The sequence below is a fragment of the Megalopta genalis genome, chromosome 1 (assembly GCF_051020955.1).
Source record: "Megalopta genalis isolate 19385.01 chromosome 1, iyMegGena1_principal, whole genome shotgun sequence".
NCBI lineage: Eukaryota > Metazoa > Arthropoda > Insecta > Hymenoptera > Halictidae > Megalopta > Megalopta genalis.
Genome location: NC_135013.1, coordinates 9,006,784 through 9,026,048, shown reverse-complemented (window position 1 = coordinate 9,026,048; position 19,265 = coordinate 9,006,784). Strand labels below are relative to the sequence as shown.

The 19,265-nt window shown below is 43.0% G+C and overlaps 2 protein-coding genes and 1 non-coding gene across 3 annotated transcripts in view; 2 read left to right on the top strand and 1 right to left on the bottom strand.

Annotated features, from left to right (window-relative positions):
* LOC117228880 (uncharacterized) overlaps nucleotides 1-19,265 on the top strand; it is a 204,310-nt gene that overhangs the window by 78,946 nt on the left and 106,099 nt on the right. The window lies entirely within an intron of this gene.
* LOC117228881 (L-lactate dehydrogenase) overlaps nucleotides 1-19,265 on the bottom strand; it is a 356,327-nt gene that overhangs the window by 321,313 nt on the left and 15,749 nt on the right. The gene's annotated exons all lie outside the window — the stretch shown is intronic.
* Nucleotides 607-727, top strand: LOC117229064 (5S ribosomal RNA). The gene has a single exon (XR_013037147.1). It is a non-coding gene; the product is annotated as a 5S ribosomal RNA (ribosomal RNA).

Here is a 19,265-nt window from a genome sequence, read left to right as displayed (position 1 = left end):
TACTTCAACCCTATTGAATCTTATATAGCAATGTAACTTTAAAAAGAAAAGGCCTTGTTTCTGAGCTTGTACATGAGTGTCCAGTTGAGCCAAATTAAATAGTATTCTTCGGACGCGTCGATGCACATTTTATTCGTATGTCAAGTGGTTAACACTGTGCCGGCCGCAGATCTTAGATATGATTGTTTTGTTTGACGCCGGCATAATGGCATAATACGATAACTTGGAAATTTTGGATTTAGAAAAAAAAATTTCGAAGATGGCGGTAATATAAATTCCTAAAATTAAGATAAGTCATCCAAGAATTTTCGTACTTAATTCTTAGTTAAATAAGCACAATGCTATGGTTAGTTTGCTGCCTTTTAACACCAAAGAAAAATAGCTCAAATGTTATTTCAGTTTTTTAAAATGGCACCACCGCCATACAACGGATAGTTTTTGCATGGCACCAGCGTGGTGTCACCGGACGGCATAGTGTTAAATTATATGTTTTACAAAAAATTTCTATTTTATATATTTTATAAAATTCATCTGATTAAATAATGCGTTCAACCGCGTTGCTTCCAAATCCGTAATGTGACTACTTAAAAAAACCTCGTTTCTCTCGTCAACGGCCATATCACGCTGCAAAAGAACCGATTCTCGTCCGATCATCGAAGTTAAACAGCGTTGAGCGTGGTTAGTACTTAGATGGGTGACCGCTTGGGAACACCACGTGCTGTTGACTCTTTTTTTTTATTTATTTCCGTTATCTAACTTAATAAAATCAGACAACTATTCTCCGTACAAAATTTCTGTGTGACGCAGCAAAAGCGTATGATGTAATAAATGGCAATGTATATTATTTACTCATTAGTTTTACGAACAATTGCGGGTGAAGATGGTATACAGACGTATCTCATATTTCATATGCTTTACGAAATTTTATATTTTATATATTTGATAAAATTCAACTGGTTAAATAATACGTTCAACCGCGTTGCTTCCAAATCCGTAATGTGACTATTTAAAAAAACCTCATTTGTTCCTGTGTCAAGCGTTTAACGCTATTTCCATCGAAGATCCGGTTGCAGATCGATAGAGTCACGCACGGTAATCGCCTAACCTTGCCGTGAAGATTGACCGCGAATGAAAATAAAAACTGACTGACGGTGACATCGTGCGATTAATCTGTCGGATAATGTTAACCCTAGAAAGATAACCATACGCTTCAGAGGCGCATGCTTTTCTAAGGCGTCAATTTTATACTAACAATGGATATTTATTTAAGTTAATCTAGTCATTTTAAAGGTTTGGCATTATTGTAAAAATAAAATGCATTTATATTATATCTTTTTATATTTTAAGTAATTTTAAACTTAAATCACTAGACCTCTATGAAAAATTAACAAAAATCAACAGTCTTCGGTTTATGGGAACAAATCCCGTAAAATATCACAAAAAATAGTGTTTTATCCTTACAAACTAGTAGACTATAATATAATCGGTGTAAAAAAAACTATAATATTATAAAAAATTTCTTTAGAGACAGTCATGACAAACGTCTTTCTTGTGTTCACCACAAACTGTCTTTTTGCATTTGGCACAGGTCATCTTTGACATTCTTTTCTTTTTAGACGTGCAAAGACTGCAATAACGCCTTTTTTTGGCTGAGGGTTCTTCTTCATCATCTGTGGAAGCCTGTACAGCAGATTTTGGAAGAATATTTTCAATGTTGCTTCGCACATGCCTTGGCAAAGTGGGTGCTTCCAGTCTTTGCGTCATCCACGGTGCAGTCAGTTGTTTATTTCGCAGGCGCCTCTGCGACGTAGGTTATCTTTCTCGGGTTAAATACTGTACGCGTGCGACGTTAAAGTCGCACGTCGGTCTAATAAATTTGAAAAATGCCGGGATTTCAGCGATGAAAGTGAAATTGCATAAAATCGAAGACATTCTCATTTCCACGGTACACCTCGTCCACTACGGGCCGATTGCTCGCTAACGAGGAAGCGGATGAATCGACTTCAAGCATGAAAAAATCTCGGAGCAGACCGAGTACGAGGCGGTACCGGAAATAGGGGAATTCCGAGTCCTTTATTGGAGAGAAGCGAAGTATGAAAGATATGCGTCTCGATCTGCATATCCGGGTACACGTTCCAAGGCCCTGAAGCGTACAAGGGTGGTAGATAAAAGGTAAATTAAATCGCGCTGTTCTTTTCGCGCTTTTATAGCACACCAATGTGTTCAACAAATAAAAACAAAATCAGAACACTAAGTCGAATCGATATAAAAAGAAAGAGAAGAAAATATTGCGCTAGTTTCATATTAACCCTTTGCACTCGAGCGACGACTCTGACGCACCACTAAAATTATTACACCACGTGCCAAGATAATTTTTACATTATCAAAGCTTCGATATAAAAGATCGTTAAAAGTCTATCTGTTGTACGAGTCACAAGACTCAATTTCATACGCACGAAATGGACTTTATCGTATAAAATGGAAATACTATAAGCCGGAAAAGTTAATTTAGATTTACGATTAAAATGGCTTCGGGTGCAAAAGGTTGATTCTCTGATAAAACACTGTGCACAAGCAGCGTTCCGAAGGTTTTCAGATTTTTGCAAGGTACGCCATAGCAAAAAATGATGTACATGTGACAAACAGACCCCATGAAACGCGAAACAGTCCGTGTCAAGGGAATGGTTGTCAGCGAGTTACTCTCTCCACATTGAATGAATCAACACAGACGTTGGAAGATACAACATACCGTGATATCTGGGTTTCGCGTGGATTACGAAAGCCAGTGTGGACTTCTATAGAAGAATTCTTGAAAACTCGGGATTCGAACCCGAGTACGGGTCAAATCTGTAAACATGCGAACCAGGATATTTAGCACGCACGTCTACAGCGACTCTTGTCGTTTCGTGTACACAGAGTTGTCTTTAGTTTGGCATAGAGCCGGCGATAGCACAATATTTTTCCTATTAATTTCAAATATTTATCTCGTTCGAGCTGCATTTTTTTTTTTAAACTTCTTGCTCCTTACTATTTGCTCGGAACATTTTTATTTCGCACGAAAATCCGCGATCTAATAATTAACTCGTCGCTGCCGCGTAGAGGTGGCAGCTGAAAATGTTACGCAGGGTTGCAGCTTGGGTAAAATATATTCTATAAATAAATGGACCGAAGTCGGAGAAGACGGACAAATTTACTTTTGCAGCTTTTTCAACGAACGTTACACCGTTCTATAGTTGGCGAGAGAAAATTTTCCGTGCCAAATTCGAATTTTGAAATAGCCGTGTTCCAATGCGTTTTCGATCCGATCCGAATATCGGGCATCCTTGTACTGTAATTTCTCCCTAATTCGCGCTCAGATTGCGCACAAAAATGGACGATTTGGGAAGTGGAGATACGATTATTCGAGCCTTTCGTCCCGTTTTTTAATATAATATAATATAATATAATATAATATAATATAATAAAATATAATATAATATAATATAATATAATATAATATTAATATAATATAATATAATATAATATAATATAATATAATATAATATAATATAATATAATATAATATAATATAATAAAATATAATATAATATAATATAATATAATATAATATAATATAATATAATATAATATAATATAATATAATATAATATAATATAATATAATATAATATAATATAATATAATATAATATTAATATAATATAATATAATATAATATAATATAATATAATATAATATAATATAATATAATATAATATAATATAATATAATATAATATAATTATAATAGTATAATATAATTTTAACTATAAAAACGAGCCGCAAGGCTCCAGTAATCGTATCTCCTCTCCCAAATTACCCATTATTATACGCATTTTTGTACCTAGTGCCCCCTATCTCGACGATTTCCGTGAAATTTACGAATTTCCCCTCGAAATGGAACGTCTCCAAAGGGATTTCTCAAGCAAATCGGCTAGAGCCGGTGGGTGGAAGAGAAGGAAGGTCGCGAATGAACGTGTTTCGTTCCGTGAACGTCTCGCTCACGTGCTAAATCACTTAATCTGTCGGGGATCTTCGACGTTAGCGATCGCTGTCCCTCCCGTTTAGCATCGGAGGATGCCGGCTGTCTGTCAGATTTCTGCCGATGAACCCGGGGGAGATGCCTCCGATGGCGCGGCGATGATAATCGCAAAGTTAAAGCGAAATTCGCCTTGTGTCAACCGGGAACCGTTCTGCGGGATCATCGACGGGATCGACTCTGTCGTTCCGGAATTTCTGGATCGCGTGTCGAAAGACTCGTACGGAAGACTTTAACGACTGCGTTTTCTCTGCAGACGGAAATCGGCACGTATTCGGATCGCGTTTCGAATAAATATTCATCCGAGATAATTATCCGAGCGAATACCTTTCGGTCGAATTCGCCATGAATTGTTCTATCCATTTACTCGAATAATTCTTTACTCGAATAATCTTTTATTCGATTCGAATAACTTTTTGTTTACACATCGGACCATTGGCAGAAATTCAAAGAAAATTTGTTTCCGCATTTTATAGATCTTGAGAAGTTAAAGCGTTGATTCGGTTGTGAAAATTACAGATAAAATTTGTATTTAAAATATTGAATATCCAGAATTTGATAACGTTGCTTTTAAATATAAGCAAAATTATTAGAAGGGCATAGTAATTTCACAGACTTGTCCCAATAAATGTCCAAGACTATTTCGGGGGTTTCAGCGACGATTAACGAAGATCCGCGATCGAAGGATGATCCAACGGTCGTCCGAGCTGAACACGAATTCCATCTCTTCGTTACCCGAAGGCCGATCGCATTCCTCATTGTCCGCTTCTCGGAGACGGAGCGCATCCTTTAATTAATATTCCCGAAGTCTAGTTCCCCGGCAGGTTTAATTACACTCTCGGAATCGGTTTTTGTCGCGCATCGTAACACGAACGAGGCGGGGGTTGGTTCGCGCGGCGCAGCAGCGGGAATCAAAGGGCCCATTATCTCGTTCTTACCCACTTTCGCGGATAGCGAAACGAACAAGCCCGTACGCAACGTAGCTGCACAAGGGGCACGTTCATTTCCTACGGCCGCTGAAACGCGGGCCACGGTCGCATTAAGTCGCAGGTATACCGTAATCAACGTCCGGGAACGCGAGCCGACAAACGATAATAGTCGCTCGAGCGGATCGGATAGAACGAAACGCTGTTCGCGAACATCTTATTTTCCGAACGTGATATCGGCCGCGCCGAGAAACGTAACGACAGATCGAACGCATGGACCGACGAGTGAGAAACTGTGCGGCGAAACAAGAACCTTTCGCGTCGATTCGAAGAAACGGGAGTCAAATTACACGTTCGCTTCTTTTCGCAATCATTTTAATGACGCGGAAACGATGCCATTTTCTCTCGAATTTTCTTCGTTTTTACTCGCTTTGGCGCTTCGTTCGATCGTTTTCACATCATTTGTGAATATGTTAGACTGTCGTTCACTGCCGTGAATTTTTAACCTTAATTTGTTCTTCAATTTTGAATTAACGCAATGGTAAGGAATCGTTGTAAACAAAATTAGTTTGTTATTACAACTTATTTATAATAATTGGGCGAGAATTAATCGAGAAGAGAGTAATAACGATTAACGATCGTAACTCGTTAGTTATTGTAAATTATTATAAAATAGTTATAATAACTAACGAGTTAAAATCGTTAATCTTTGATCAGATTATATACCTGGTGTTCAACTCTGTAATTAACCAATTTTTGTCCGAACAGCGTCGAGCGTGATCGGTATCTTGAATGGGTGACCGCGGCGGCGCCTGTTTTTTGTTGGCTTCATTTTTGTCGGTTTCGTCGTAAAAAATGATGAATTCACCGATAAATCAATTTTTCTCTTCTCTTAATATTTTACGGCGGCATAACACACGAATATTTTAATGCGGATCATAAATGTCCCGACCGATTCCGTGACACACCGCTGTCAGTAGATTGACCATTCAATGCTAATTATGCGCAAGTTCTGCACGACTGATTGGGTACCGAGCGTGACTTTCTCGATTAACTGCGGAGCTAATCAATACCTACGAGTAGTAAATAGTGGTGCATTGTTAATTCGCTTAAGGCTGCTTGCCAATTAGTCGTATCTAAGAGTTACCGGCTGGAATAGCCGATACTAATAAACCCACTATGTTATGAGCGAGTACTTCCTATTGTAATCCTAGCACAAACAACTCGACCCGACAGCTCAGCCCCTCTTATACAATACACTCCTTTAAACATTTTAGCGCTGACTAAAAGATCATACCACTTATACCTACGTGCATCGTATTCGCATCGTGAATCATCTAAAGATCATGCTGCGCCGAATTCTTCATAAATGTCGCAATTTAAACAATCTGAATAATCATTAAAAGGATCGAGCCTTTGCAGTCGGAGCCATTTTAACTCGAAATCCATCCTCAACGAAATCTCTAATAAACAAATCCTTTACGTCCCTTAACGCGATTATTTATTATTAAATCAGCTTTGCGAATCGTTCGTTGAATTCTGTTCGGACACGGAATTATTTAAATTAAAATATCATTTACGAACTTTGTTAACCTTCACTGTACACCTTGCATAAAAATTTCATATGGTACACACGAGGTGTCATGCACACCAGAAAATTAAAACGGCTGTCACGGTTAAACTGCATGTTATTTCGGGTTCGAAAAATTCGTAAATATTCTTCGGACGTTCTAAAGTAAAGGTGAACAGCGTTTTTCTTAAAAATATCACTTTTACATAATAATCGGTGACTTTTTGTTTTTGACTTTTTAAGTGTGACTTTAATCGGTGACTTCGTGACTTTTTCAATAGTTCGAACGCGGCTCGCGCGAGTCCGTCCCGACCTTCTGTCAAAGCCTCGTGCTGCGGGCTCTTGAAATTCGCGCCGTCATCTCTCATTGGCCAGTGTTTTTCGTTAATAACTCGTAAACAAAGCCGCAGATTGCATTTTCACAAAGGCAAAAGTTACTTAGAATGACCTCAGCTACTCCACATGTCCGTATTGCGAGACATTTTTGGGACGCCCTGTATAACTTAATGCATTTTGAACATATGAAATTGAATTTTGCGGAGTCATGAAGTGCGCGACATTTACACTTTTAACAGTTTCTTTTTTACATATTAACAAATCTGCTAATATTAAAATTATTTTTAAACACCATATGAGAGAATTCGTTGCTTTGCAGTCGCCACTCGACTACAAAGGGTTAATATCGCGCGATGCAGGAAACGAAGCAAGACACTCGGAAACCAGAAAACCAATTATCATTCTCCCTAATTAGCGACTCCGCTCGCAAATGCGAGACCGTTCGGCCCAGACACACGAGTCATTCGACCAATTCGCAGCAGAGCTCGGCAGCAATCGCTCTCGGAATCTCTAGATTTCCTCGATCAAATTATCAATCTCCTTCCGTCGCGCTAATTACAATCGCTCGAACGCAACCTGTCCATGCGTAGCGGAACAGCCGGTCGCCCCTATCCCCAGCATCTCCATTACATTGTAACCGTCGCGAGACAGCTCCGATCTTGGTCGGCTCCGAGATAAGCCCCGGCGAAGCCGTCGGAGATCCGCCTGCCGGAATCGCGAGCGTTGCGATCGACCGCGCACTTTTATAAACTCGTTACACCGTCCTGTATCGCGTCGCGATCGCCGCGTTCGCCGCGTTAGGGTATCCGTTGGTTTACGGAGCGGAGACGGCGCACGGGAGGCGAGCATTAAGAATCCGGTTCTGAATTTCGGCCCGGCGATGATCCGGGCCCGGTTGTTGCATCGACGACGAGTTCGGTGTCGGTGTCGGCTCAATAATGCTCCCGCCATGGAATCGTAACTACGCGCGAAACGCTGACAACGGGAACTTACGATCGTGGAAATCGCGTTCGATACGAAAGTGCGTTACAATGGATTCCGAATACAGTAATGTCTCTCTAATTGACGCCCTTGATTGACCACAAAAATAGACAATTTGGGAAGAGGAGATACGATTATTCGAGCCCTGCGGTTTATTTTTATAGTTATAAATTGTCCACAATTATAAAAACGAGCCGCGAGGCTCGAATAATCGTATCTCCTCTTTCCAAATTATCCATTTTAGTGGACAATCTGAGCGTCAGTAAGGGAGACATTACTGTATCGAGAAATCCGAACAAGACTTTTCAAAATGCGCCTTCGCTTTCGAGATATACAGGGTGTCCCAAAAATGTCTCGCAATCCGAAAGTGGCGGGTTTTTCAGTTCATTTGAAGCAACTTTTTCCTTTACAACAATTTTCTCCGAGGCACCGATAACGAGTTATTAACGAAAAACAGTGACCAATAAGAATCGAGTACGGCTGACGCGAGGCGGTCCAGCCAACCAGCGCGCGAAGCCCAGTTCCGCTCATTGGCTCGGTCGCCTCGCGCCAGCTGAGCTGGGATTCGACCGCTGGCGCCATTGGCTCGGCCACCTCGCGGCAGCTGATCTCGCCTCTCATTGATCACTGTTTTTCGTTAATAACTTGTTAACGGTGCCTCGAAGAAAATTTTTGTAAAGGAAAAAGTTGCTTCAAATGATCCTCGAAGAAAATTTTTGTAAAGGAAAAAGTTGCTTCAAATGATCCGAGAAACCCGCCATTTCCGGATTGCGAGACATTTTTGGGACACCCTGTATTTTCATTCGTGGTTGTATTGGACCGTACAGACGACATAAGTGTAACTTATCAAAAAATGTAAATTTACAAGCACAGGGAATTAAATTTACTAATGTTGATTTTAAGTCGTTCATCGCTAGACCGCGGATCTTCGTGCAATATTAATACGCTGTAATATGCAAAATATGCGCGAAATATATGCAAAATATATGTAAAAAGTATGCAAAACGTATGCAGAACGGATGCAAAATATATGCAAAATAATTAAACCAATTATATAATGTAGGCATATTTTAATTTGTGGTTTGTTCTAATTTGCATTACAATATGTGAAACTGCAACTGTAATCTTTTCCATATTATCGACGGTAAGCCGATGTCCGTTCTCGCTGAAGATTAATTTGTATGCTGAAAATATCCTTTCGGCATCGCAGGATGTAGTAATTGGTTCGTATGCGTATTTTTTTTTTAACACCTTGCATCAATTTCGTCCGGTTCTTCCATATCTGATCCGTGCAGGATTCGACCAAGTCTCGACGAAGCGTCGAATCCTGAACTTTTCCGTAAGATTTTCTTCCATTCGTCTCGTACTATTTCTCCGCGAGCACCAAATACCCGTTCCAGCTCTTCCGGAATATCAGCAACTAGTTTCACCGATTCGTGCAATGGGAGCTCGATCGTTTCCAGTTTCGATGCGGTAACTGGAAATCTCCGGAAATTACTCGCAATCATGTGCTTCAAGCCATCGAATTCTGTTTCATATTTTATAACTTGGATTAATCTAACGCGACTTACATTTCTCTCATCGCTGATTGGCCGAGCAGTAAAAATAACTGGTTCGAAAACCTTGGATCTAAATATCTCGGGGCAACACATTTTGGTTGTTTGTTTCTTTAAATTTTTAAACCTACGTTTCTAATTACACGCGAAAAAGAGCAAACTTTTGTGTGAAACATTTTTGAATTGGATTTGAAGAAGAGAAACTGAGAGAGACTAAGAGAGACTACGAGAGGCCAAGAGAGATTAAGAGAGACTAGGAGAGACTACGAGGGACCAAGAGAGAGGTTAAGAGAGACCAGGAGAGACCGAGAGAGACTAAGAGGGCCGGATCGCAAGGAGGGTACGCGACAGAGGGAGAAACCGGAGGCATAGAGATGGCCAGGCGAAGAGGAGATCGCGGTGAACGAGGGAAAGAGGAACCTGTTATTTCGGCGAGGCTCGAAGCCGAGGCGAGATTACACGCTGTCACACACCGTTCCTCGTCCGAAGCCTTTCGGCTGGTCTTGCGCGTCTCCACCCAGCCGCTCCTCGCGTCTCCTCCGCTCTCACGGCTCCGTCTCTTCGTCTCTCCGTCTCTCCGGCGGCGTTCGCCGACGGCGATCCGAAGGGGAGACGAAACGCGGACGGGCCCGATCGGCCAGCATCCCGACGTCTTATTCGCGCGATTATCATCGCTCGTCGATTTGCGTTTCGTGGGCCCCTGATCACGCTGCTTACCGCTTAATGCGGCCGTCTCTCGCTTTTAACTGATCGGCCCGACCGGCCCGCGCGCGGGCACGAACGCACACACGCTCGGTCCCCGCCTCGGGTTAATTATATTTCCTACGGGGCCCTCCGCGGGCTCCCGCGAACGACCCGATCCAGTTCGTTTAATCGCAATTAACGCCCGTTATCGACGCCCCGGACCGCTCGTTCCCCGCGACAAGTCGACGAACCTCGCATCCGGCCTCGACATTCGTTCGCACCGTTCGCCCGTTCCGCGAACGCGACGCGCGTGTCCGCTGCTCGGTTCCGCTCTTTACGGCGCGGCCGCGCGATTTTTTAATTCGAACGAGGTACTTTGAATAACGACGAATGCTAAGTGTCCCCGGTTTTACTGCCTTCCGATCCCCGCCGTTCGTACGCGACGATTCGCCTTCTTTTTGCGGTTCGCCGGCCGACACAGGATGCCAGAACGATCCAGACTTCCCGAAGGACTTCCTGTTTCGCGTTGCTTTTTTCACTTCGTCCTTTTTTCTTTTTGAAACGTCATTCGCTGGCCTGCGAGCCAGCCAAGCTTTCCTCGCTTAAGCGCGACTATTTAGATATCGGGAATCGGTCCCGGCGATGTACCAGACCTTCCTGGCTCGTTACCCTTCGTATGGGCTGATATTAGTTGTTTCTTACGACCGACTTGTTTGTTCCGCATATGAGAATCCGCAGTCTAATTATTCCACGGGAACAGGTTGCTTCGTAACCAGCTCTTGCGCTAGACGAACGAGACAGACCCGTGATGAAGTTTTCAGAGCGTAATCTATTAAATATAAACGTTACTCGTTCCTGCGAAATCGAAGCGGATTGTAATCATGTACAAAAACCAGCACAGAACCGAACGTAAAACTGTCTGGGGAACTGTTCAGGACGAAGGCATGCTAATCAACGTAATTACGGCAAGAAACCGTAACGTAATGATTAAACGAAAGCTTCGTAACAAAATATACCTAATCATTGGACTGCCGATCTTTGCGCGTAGTAACAATCTTGTGCATCGACTGCGGCGAGCAGGAAATGCGTACGTAATTTATTCCTGTCTTAAATAGCATTAACGAGTTATAGATAATATAATCGAATTGAACTCTTTTAGAAGTTTCACTATTTTGCAATGCAGAAAATACGCAGCCTAGTACATAATCATCGTGCGAGCGTACCGCAAACAGCACGATCGTTGGGTTAAAATTCCGGAAGCTCGTATTCGTGGATTTTCCGCGTTCGCAGTGCGTAGAACCAAAATACGAGTATATTTGGATAATAGGTCCGTTACGTAATTATGCTAGATTAAATTCTTGCCAACTGTTACCGATCGTATGTAAATGTTACCGAATCGTATTAATCCTCGATCGAATTATTCACCTGGAGAACCTGTTCCAGTGATAAAGAATTCGGTTACCTTGCGTTTCAATTGCAATTATGATTCAACAGATATAAGAAAAATAACGAATCTCCGAGATCTCATTCTGATCTAATTGCACGATCGCGCACCGTTTCCAACGGACCCGGTTCACCCTGAGAGAGAGAGAGAGAGAGAGAGAGAGGAAGAGCGAGAGAGAGAGAGAGGAAGAGCGAGAGAGCGAGAGGAAGAGCGAGAGAGCGAGAGAGAGAGAGCGCGCGAGAGAGAGCGAGAGACCACGAAAGAGAGCGCGAGAGAGCAAGCGCGAAAGAACGAGAGAGCGAGAAAGAGAGCGCGAGAGAGCAAGCGCGAGAGAGCAAGCGCGAAAGAACGAGAGAGCGAGAAACGTAACATTTAAAACCAATCTTCCACAGCGGCGACCGCGGAGCTCGCTCCTAAAGTTTCAGTTGCTCTCGTTTCGCCGCTCGCTGCGCGCAAACATCGTAAAACGAAGTATGCGCCCTAACAAGCGTCAGCCATGGCAGGCAACCGCGTCGCGGGCATATCGTTATTACTCGTTACGTAAGGCCGGCTATCGGCGCGCACCAACAAATTACGATCTCGATACGAGAGACACGGTAGCAATCCTATCGCCGACAGACTTATCGTCGCGTCATCGATACGTTATTACCGTGTTGTCGCCGTACGGTGACCGCGGGCCCGATCGCGCGTAATCGTTTTCGCGCGGCCCGACACACGCGGACGGATCATACATCAACGTCGCCGGTTACCTCCGCGGTTATTGTTTCGGTAGCGATAATTTCGTCGGCCCGAAATCTTGATTAAGACGGCAGGAGGCGCAGCGTGGGGGAACCGGCGGGCCCATATTTCACCGATCGATCCCTCTGTTGCGGCGGGGCCCGCAAACGACGCCGACCGCGACGCGGAGGAGGGACTCGCGCCGCTGAAAAATTACGTTCCGCTTCGCCAGTCACGCTGTCAAGGAGACTCGTAAGCCGGGCTCCGTCGTCGGGGCTCGGCGCGGTTCTCGGGTTCGGCGCGGCACGGAACGATTGACTGGAATAGGATCATAGCGCCGCGAGTCGAATTTACGAAAATTTTCACTCAGAAAAAGAGTTCCAATTACCGAGGTTGTCCGGAACATCGTCATTTTCGTTTATTTGAACAATAATCGGAATAATGTGACAAAGAATTATAGACAACGTTTTAACCCTTTGCACTCGAAGCCATTTTAACTGTAAATCTAAATCAATTTTTTTGGCTTATAGTGTTTCCATTTTGTATGATAAAGTGCATTCTATGCATATGAAATTGAGTCTTGCGGTTACTCGTAACAACAGTTACACTTTTAACAATTTTTATACATTTAAACTTTGTTAATATAAGAATTATGTTGGAACGTGATTCAACAACTTTAGCGGTGCTTCAGAGTCACCACTCGAGTGCAAAGGGTTAATGTAACAGTTGACATCGTATTAACGCTTAAACGACCGCTCGCGAGATTTCTCGCGTTTCAATGCCGAGACGAACAATCGACGAACAATCGGAAAGTGAAGATGTTTGGATAAAGAAGGACAGAATCATAAATCTAGAAGCTTTCGGAGGCAATTCTGAAAAAACAATTTTACCAGATGTTCGAAGCATACCATAATGCGCATACCGCGGTCTTAGAGCAAGTCTACGGGAAATAATAATTTCGTTTAAGTGTTAATAGAATAAGAGGCTATTCGCAAGTGCTCCATCACTTTACTGTAGCGCTAAAAAATTTATTAAGAGGTATGTTATAACGATTATTAAAAGGTAGGATATCTTTCGCTTACCGACATGATTAAGAAATCGAATTTATGTAAATGGTGATTATTTTGAATAGCTAGCTTTCACTCGACTAGAACGATGTTCTTGTACTATAAAAACCATTAGATTTTATGAAGGAAGCAAGAACATTAATACTTCTTGCACAGTGTTAGAATAAATAGAGCATTACATATGTATAACTGGTACACGTTTTCGAACTCTTGCCGTATTACCGACACTCCGTAATTAATGTGCACAAGACGCACCTGTTCGGCTAGTTAGTTTTTGTCGGATCAGGGTTGTTTTGGTCTACCGAATATAGCAACACGTGCAGCTAAAACGGCTGCACTTCGATGCACCTTGAAATGCATTCGCGGGCACGACGAAGTTCTGTGATTTAAAGCTGTTTTCTAAGGTATACAATCTCTGGAATCGCATGCGCTCGATCGACGCGCCATGCTTTTCGGATGCAGATATTTATTGCCCTTTCGAGGCTATGCATCGTAATAAATGATACAAGGGTATTCACCTTTGTTGGCCGGCTTAGGTTCCTCGGCGTCCGTGTTACGCGAAAACGTACTTAACGCTGCGATTATCGATGCAGCAATTTTTTAATCGGATAGAACGAATTATTCCTCGGAGAATAAGAATTTTTCGCGAATCTTGAACAGCTACCGAGATAGCATATAACGTCTCAAAGACGTCAATTTTACGTCCATTTTAGGTCCGAACGTCTTCCTAAACTGGACATCTTTACACGTCTTATGTCGGCCGTTAAAATGGCGCCTGGTTCGGAACCTACAAGACGTCTTTAAGACGTTTTCGTGCTATCTGGATAAATATCAGTCAGAAGAATGAGATCCGAGGTTATTAATCCCTAGTACATAGTTCCATCGATTAGCACTTCTTCGACCTCAATAATTTTTCGCTAACAGAAAGAGACAATCTTTGTTCCTCGTATGTCGCCATTTACTATAATTTCCAGGTTTTGATACTAGAAGAATCAAATTTGGTTTCGATTCGAAAGAAATGAATACCATTTATATTGGAATGCGTTAGAATTCTAGTGGCGTAAATCATATTTTCAAAGATGTTGAGACTTACGTCGTAAAATATAATCTACGCACAGCTAAAAAGACAATAAAAATAAATTATAAAGTTATTATAAATCAACTTAACTATTTAATAACAATTTAATAATATTTTAAACTGTTAAATTATTTTAACGATAAATCTGGTCAGCGAACAATAGACACGCTGGAAAGCAATAACACTCTCTATTTCTCGCAATGAGAAAAATGTGACTTGCGCCACTACGATTCTAATCCTTATTTAGCAGATTACATATACATATTCATATACATATACATGTACATATATGAAACTTCGTCACGAGTCCGACTACAGCGTTGTTACAGCGCAAGGGGATTTAAGAAACGAAAATGCGCGATAATTAGGATAAAATCGAATGCCGTGACTCGAGGGTCGAGCGAAGGTAAAAATCGGTAGCATTCGGACAATCGCGGTGTCGATCGGAAGTGGACACGGTTTTCTGTACGTCACTGGTTCCCGTATCTCGAATCGGCGTGTCTTTCTTGCCTCGGCGGCCGCGGCGCGCGGCGCGGCGGTTCCACGATGACGACGATGATATCGCGGACCGCCGATCCGCATGAATACCAAAGAATCAATCACTGTGGCCAGATCGGTGGCCCAGATATCGTTCGCCGCTGCACGATCTAGATTCGCATCGGTGGGCCACGCCATTGAAATCATAATAATGCTTCGATCCATTATTATATGGCGGCCTCTGCGAACGGAATACAGATATCGCGGCTTCCATGCGAATGCTTTCGCGGTAATTGATCCATCTTCTCCGCTGTCAGCCGATTTATCCTGGCCGATGGTGCTTCGAGGATACCTCGATCCTAATAACCGAATCGTGTAACCCGGTGATCTTGGATACTAATTTCTCGGCTCGCTCGCGGTTGCTCTTCTCTTAATTCTCCAAAGCTTCCGAAGTGCCAGAAACCTTAACGATTTACATTTACGTTCACCATTTGAGTAAATCTTGATATTTTAACAGTACACATATTATAGTGAATCATGTAACGCGTTGTTTATACAGGGTGTCCCAAAAATGTCTCGCAATTCGGAAATGTCGGTTTTCTCGGATCATTTGAAGCAACTTCTTCCTTTGCAAAAATTTTCTCCGAGGCACCGTTAACGAGTTATTAACGAAAAACGGTGACCGATAAGAATCGTGTACGGCTGACGCGAGGCGGTCCAGCCAACCAGCGCACGAAGCCCAGTTCCGCTCATTGGCTCGGTCGCCTCGCGCCAGCCGAGCTCGCCTCTCCTTGGTCACTGTTTTTCGTTGATAACTAGTTAACGGTGCCTCGGAGAAAATTTTCGCAAAGGAAAAAGTTGCTTCAAATGACCTCAAGAACCTCCCATTTCCGGATTGCGAGACATTTTCGAGACACCCTGTATAACAAGATTGTTGCGCTCGGTGCACACGACAAATAACAAAAGTAATAAGAATAAAAGATAAAGGAAAAATTGAAAATTCAAGAAATATAAAACAATAATAATAATATTCTCGTTGGCAGAAATCTTTATCGTATGTTCAGAGTATTTAATTTAACACGTCCGAGAATATGTATCTGCGCGACATGTTTCGCAAATTCGTCTGCAGGTGTGCGTGCACATTTTAATCAACCTAATCTGTTTTATTATAATGTTATATATAATATGTATAGATAGTTATATCGGTTCACTAGACCGCGTCTGTCCTGCCCTATGGGGGACTATGAATAAAACGAAATCGTCGATTAGGAGCACCAGTTCTTGTCGCGTCATCCGACAGAAAAATAGCGCAGCGAAAGTATAAACTTCGTTGGAAAGACATTCTATCGACGCAGTTAAGTACTCTGGACTCGTTCCTCCAATGACACGGTTATAGTAACAATTCGATTAGTACTACAAGCCCGAAGACTGCACCGTCTCGCACGAGCCGATGCCAGAAGACGTGTTCCTTATCTGACCGTTCGCGCCGCGTACCGTGTACCATTCGACACGACTAGACAACCTGTCGAAACCTTCATATCCGTTCGACGTCGGTATCATCGCGATGGTACAGTGTCGACGGAAATTTATTCAGCTAATGAACCCAAGTAGAACACCCGGTACAAGACACGCGCAGCAGCCACGCGGGGCACGCGGACCGAAAAGGTGGCGCGTGGACCGGTTCGGAACCGCATTCCCCCCGTGACAGAAGTGCCGAATCATTTCGGTGCTGTTCCACTGTCAACGTTCGAACACGGAATCCTTATCGACGGGGGACTCGGCCAGTGAAACCGCACCTGAACGATACCTCGATATCTTACGCTCAATTAAGCGGTCATTGTGGCCGCCGAACGCACCGATTCTTCGGGACCCCTAAAAGATCGTTAGGCTGAAAAGCCGCGACGTCCGCGAACAGGATGATGACGAACTCGTGCTCGCCGGAATGTTATTTCAGATGGCCGAGCGTGTCGGAGGACACGCGAACACGATATCGCGATCGCCGCGGAACGTGCCAGACCGACTTTTTGTCGAATCCGTGCGAAAGAAACATTCTGTTCTGCGTCGCTTGCCCAGAAACGAGACAAGTAAAAATCGCTTCGACAATTTCAAGACCTTCCCCGCGTAACGCGTTATCGAATTCCTGTACGCTTTGCCAGTTTAACCCTTTGCACTGCGATTTCTGCCACAGCCGCGTTGATTAACCACTTTTATCTCTAATGATATGCCGGTACGAGAAAGATAATTTGCATCTATTTTATGCCTGCCTTAAGTTCGACGCAATCAAAGTTGTTTTGGCAACCGGAATAGCCAATCTATTTTATTTTCTAACTACATGGCAAAATATGCCTGACGTGCAACTTATCGATTGGATCCTTCAAAATTCATCGTCTGTATCTCCATGCATACGCATATACATATGTATACATGTAATATACAGTAGAGACTCTCGTGAAGCACCCAGGCTCCCAATTTTTCGGCAAATCCCATTGCATGAAGATGATTGAGAATCGTTTTATGATCGCAGTTTATTTTTTCGGCCAATTCACGACTTGTTCGGTGACCGTCCTCCTTCGAAAGTGCTTTGAGACGCTCTTCATCGAACTCAGAAGGTCTTCCGCTGCAGGGCGTGTCGTCGACGTCAAAATCGCCATTTTTGAACTTCGCAAACCATTTCCGTGCTGTTCAGCAGCTGTTTAGCCTCGATGTTGCTTTTTAGCTGCTGGATATTCCATTTTTAAGCATCAAAAGTAATAATAAATTAAACTACTCGAAAAGACGATTGGCACAGTTTTGTAGAGCAGAAAGAGCTCTATCGAATGAATATTATACACTTTATCAAACAGCAAAAAATCGTTGTAAAATAAAAGAAAATATAAAAACGCTACGAACTTATTCCCCAACCTAACACAATAATTAGATACAACGGAACGTTCGGCTACCAGAATATTCTAAAAATAAATATTCGGATAATGAAGTCTCTACTGTGGTCGCCTATTTTTACATCGATCGAAGGAAATCATTTGTCTATCAACGATTAAAATCCGATCGTGTTGAATTCTAACGTTCTATCGCGAGACATCTTTCGTCGAAACCGTGGGGTGCGTACGAACAGCACCCTAAATCAGAATGGTTCGAGAAAAAAAAAACGAAATACCGAAGAGGCGGTCGAACTTTGGCTGAAAACGAAGTTGGCCGTGTAAAGATGGAAAGACCCGGGGGGACATCCACGTGGAACCGTGTACACGTTCCTTCCGCAATTAAGGGTGATTTACAGTGACCCTTTGAACCCGTGGCGGAGGCTTTCCTGAAAACATGGAAAACACAGTCGGCATTGGGCTTCCGCGAGGGGCTTCGATTCAGGTCCATCCTGGAATTCATAGCCGCATTAGTTTCCTGTCTTACGAGAAGCGCCGCGCCGGACGCATCGAGCATTACTTTGATAGCTGGGTGGAGGTTCTTATTTCACGGTTATACGGTCGTCGCGCGGTGCCGATCCACCGGGTCCACCGCGTGAATAACCGACGTATGGTGCCGTATGGTAATCGCTACTCGGATTCCTCACCACGGGTCGCTGGATCATTGCGTTTCCTAGCAATAAATTGTCGGGCCGAAGCTCCGCGTGATACGTACAAGCTTCCACTCGACGGCAAGCTTTGTATCATCTAATCTATGGATCCGCCGTTAAAAATCCGAATGGCCGGAGCTCGCGCGACGAACACCGCATTCCGACAGAATTTCCCATGACTGCGTAACCGACCGTTCTAATCGCTTCCGCGACCGTTCCCGAATCTTGCAATCGACGAAACCGTGGTTCGACAGCGTTAAACCGAGATCGCCGAGATACTATTAGCGTAGAACGACACTCATTAAATCGTTTTACACCTGCAGCGTCCGCATTCTATCTTGCGGCACCCTTCGCTCGACCGTTCGCGAATTCGTTCACGATAAAACACCTTGTCGCGAGTGGAATGCGAGTGTCTCACTGATCGCTGTTCCGATAGATTGATTCTTCACCGGCGTTCGATGCTCCTTCCGATGGTTACGGTCAATTTAAATCGTAACGATTGGAAAATTCCAGGTGGAAACATCTTGCGAAAAAATGCAGTTTACGTCTCTTAGGTTGTCTTTACATCGACGAAGGTTCATCGTTTTATTCCGATAAATTCTTCTTCGACGTTCAACCTTTTTACTTCACACTGTGGGAGTTAATTTTTCATCGTGACGATTAGAAAATTCAAGATGATCTGCGCATCTTGAGTAAAATTAGGTTCACAAGTGTAAGTTAGGAGTTTTTTTACATGCACGAAGGTTCGTCGTTACTCTAATAGATTGCTCTTCAGGGTTCATCTCAAAT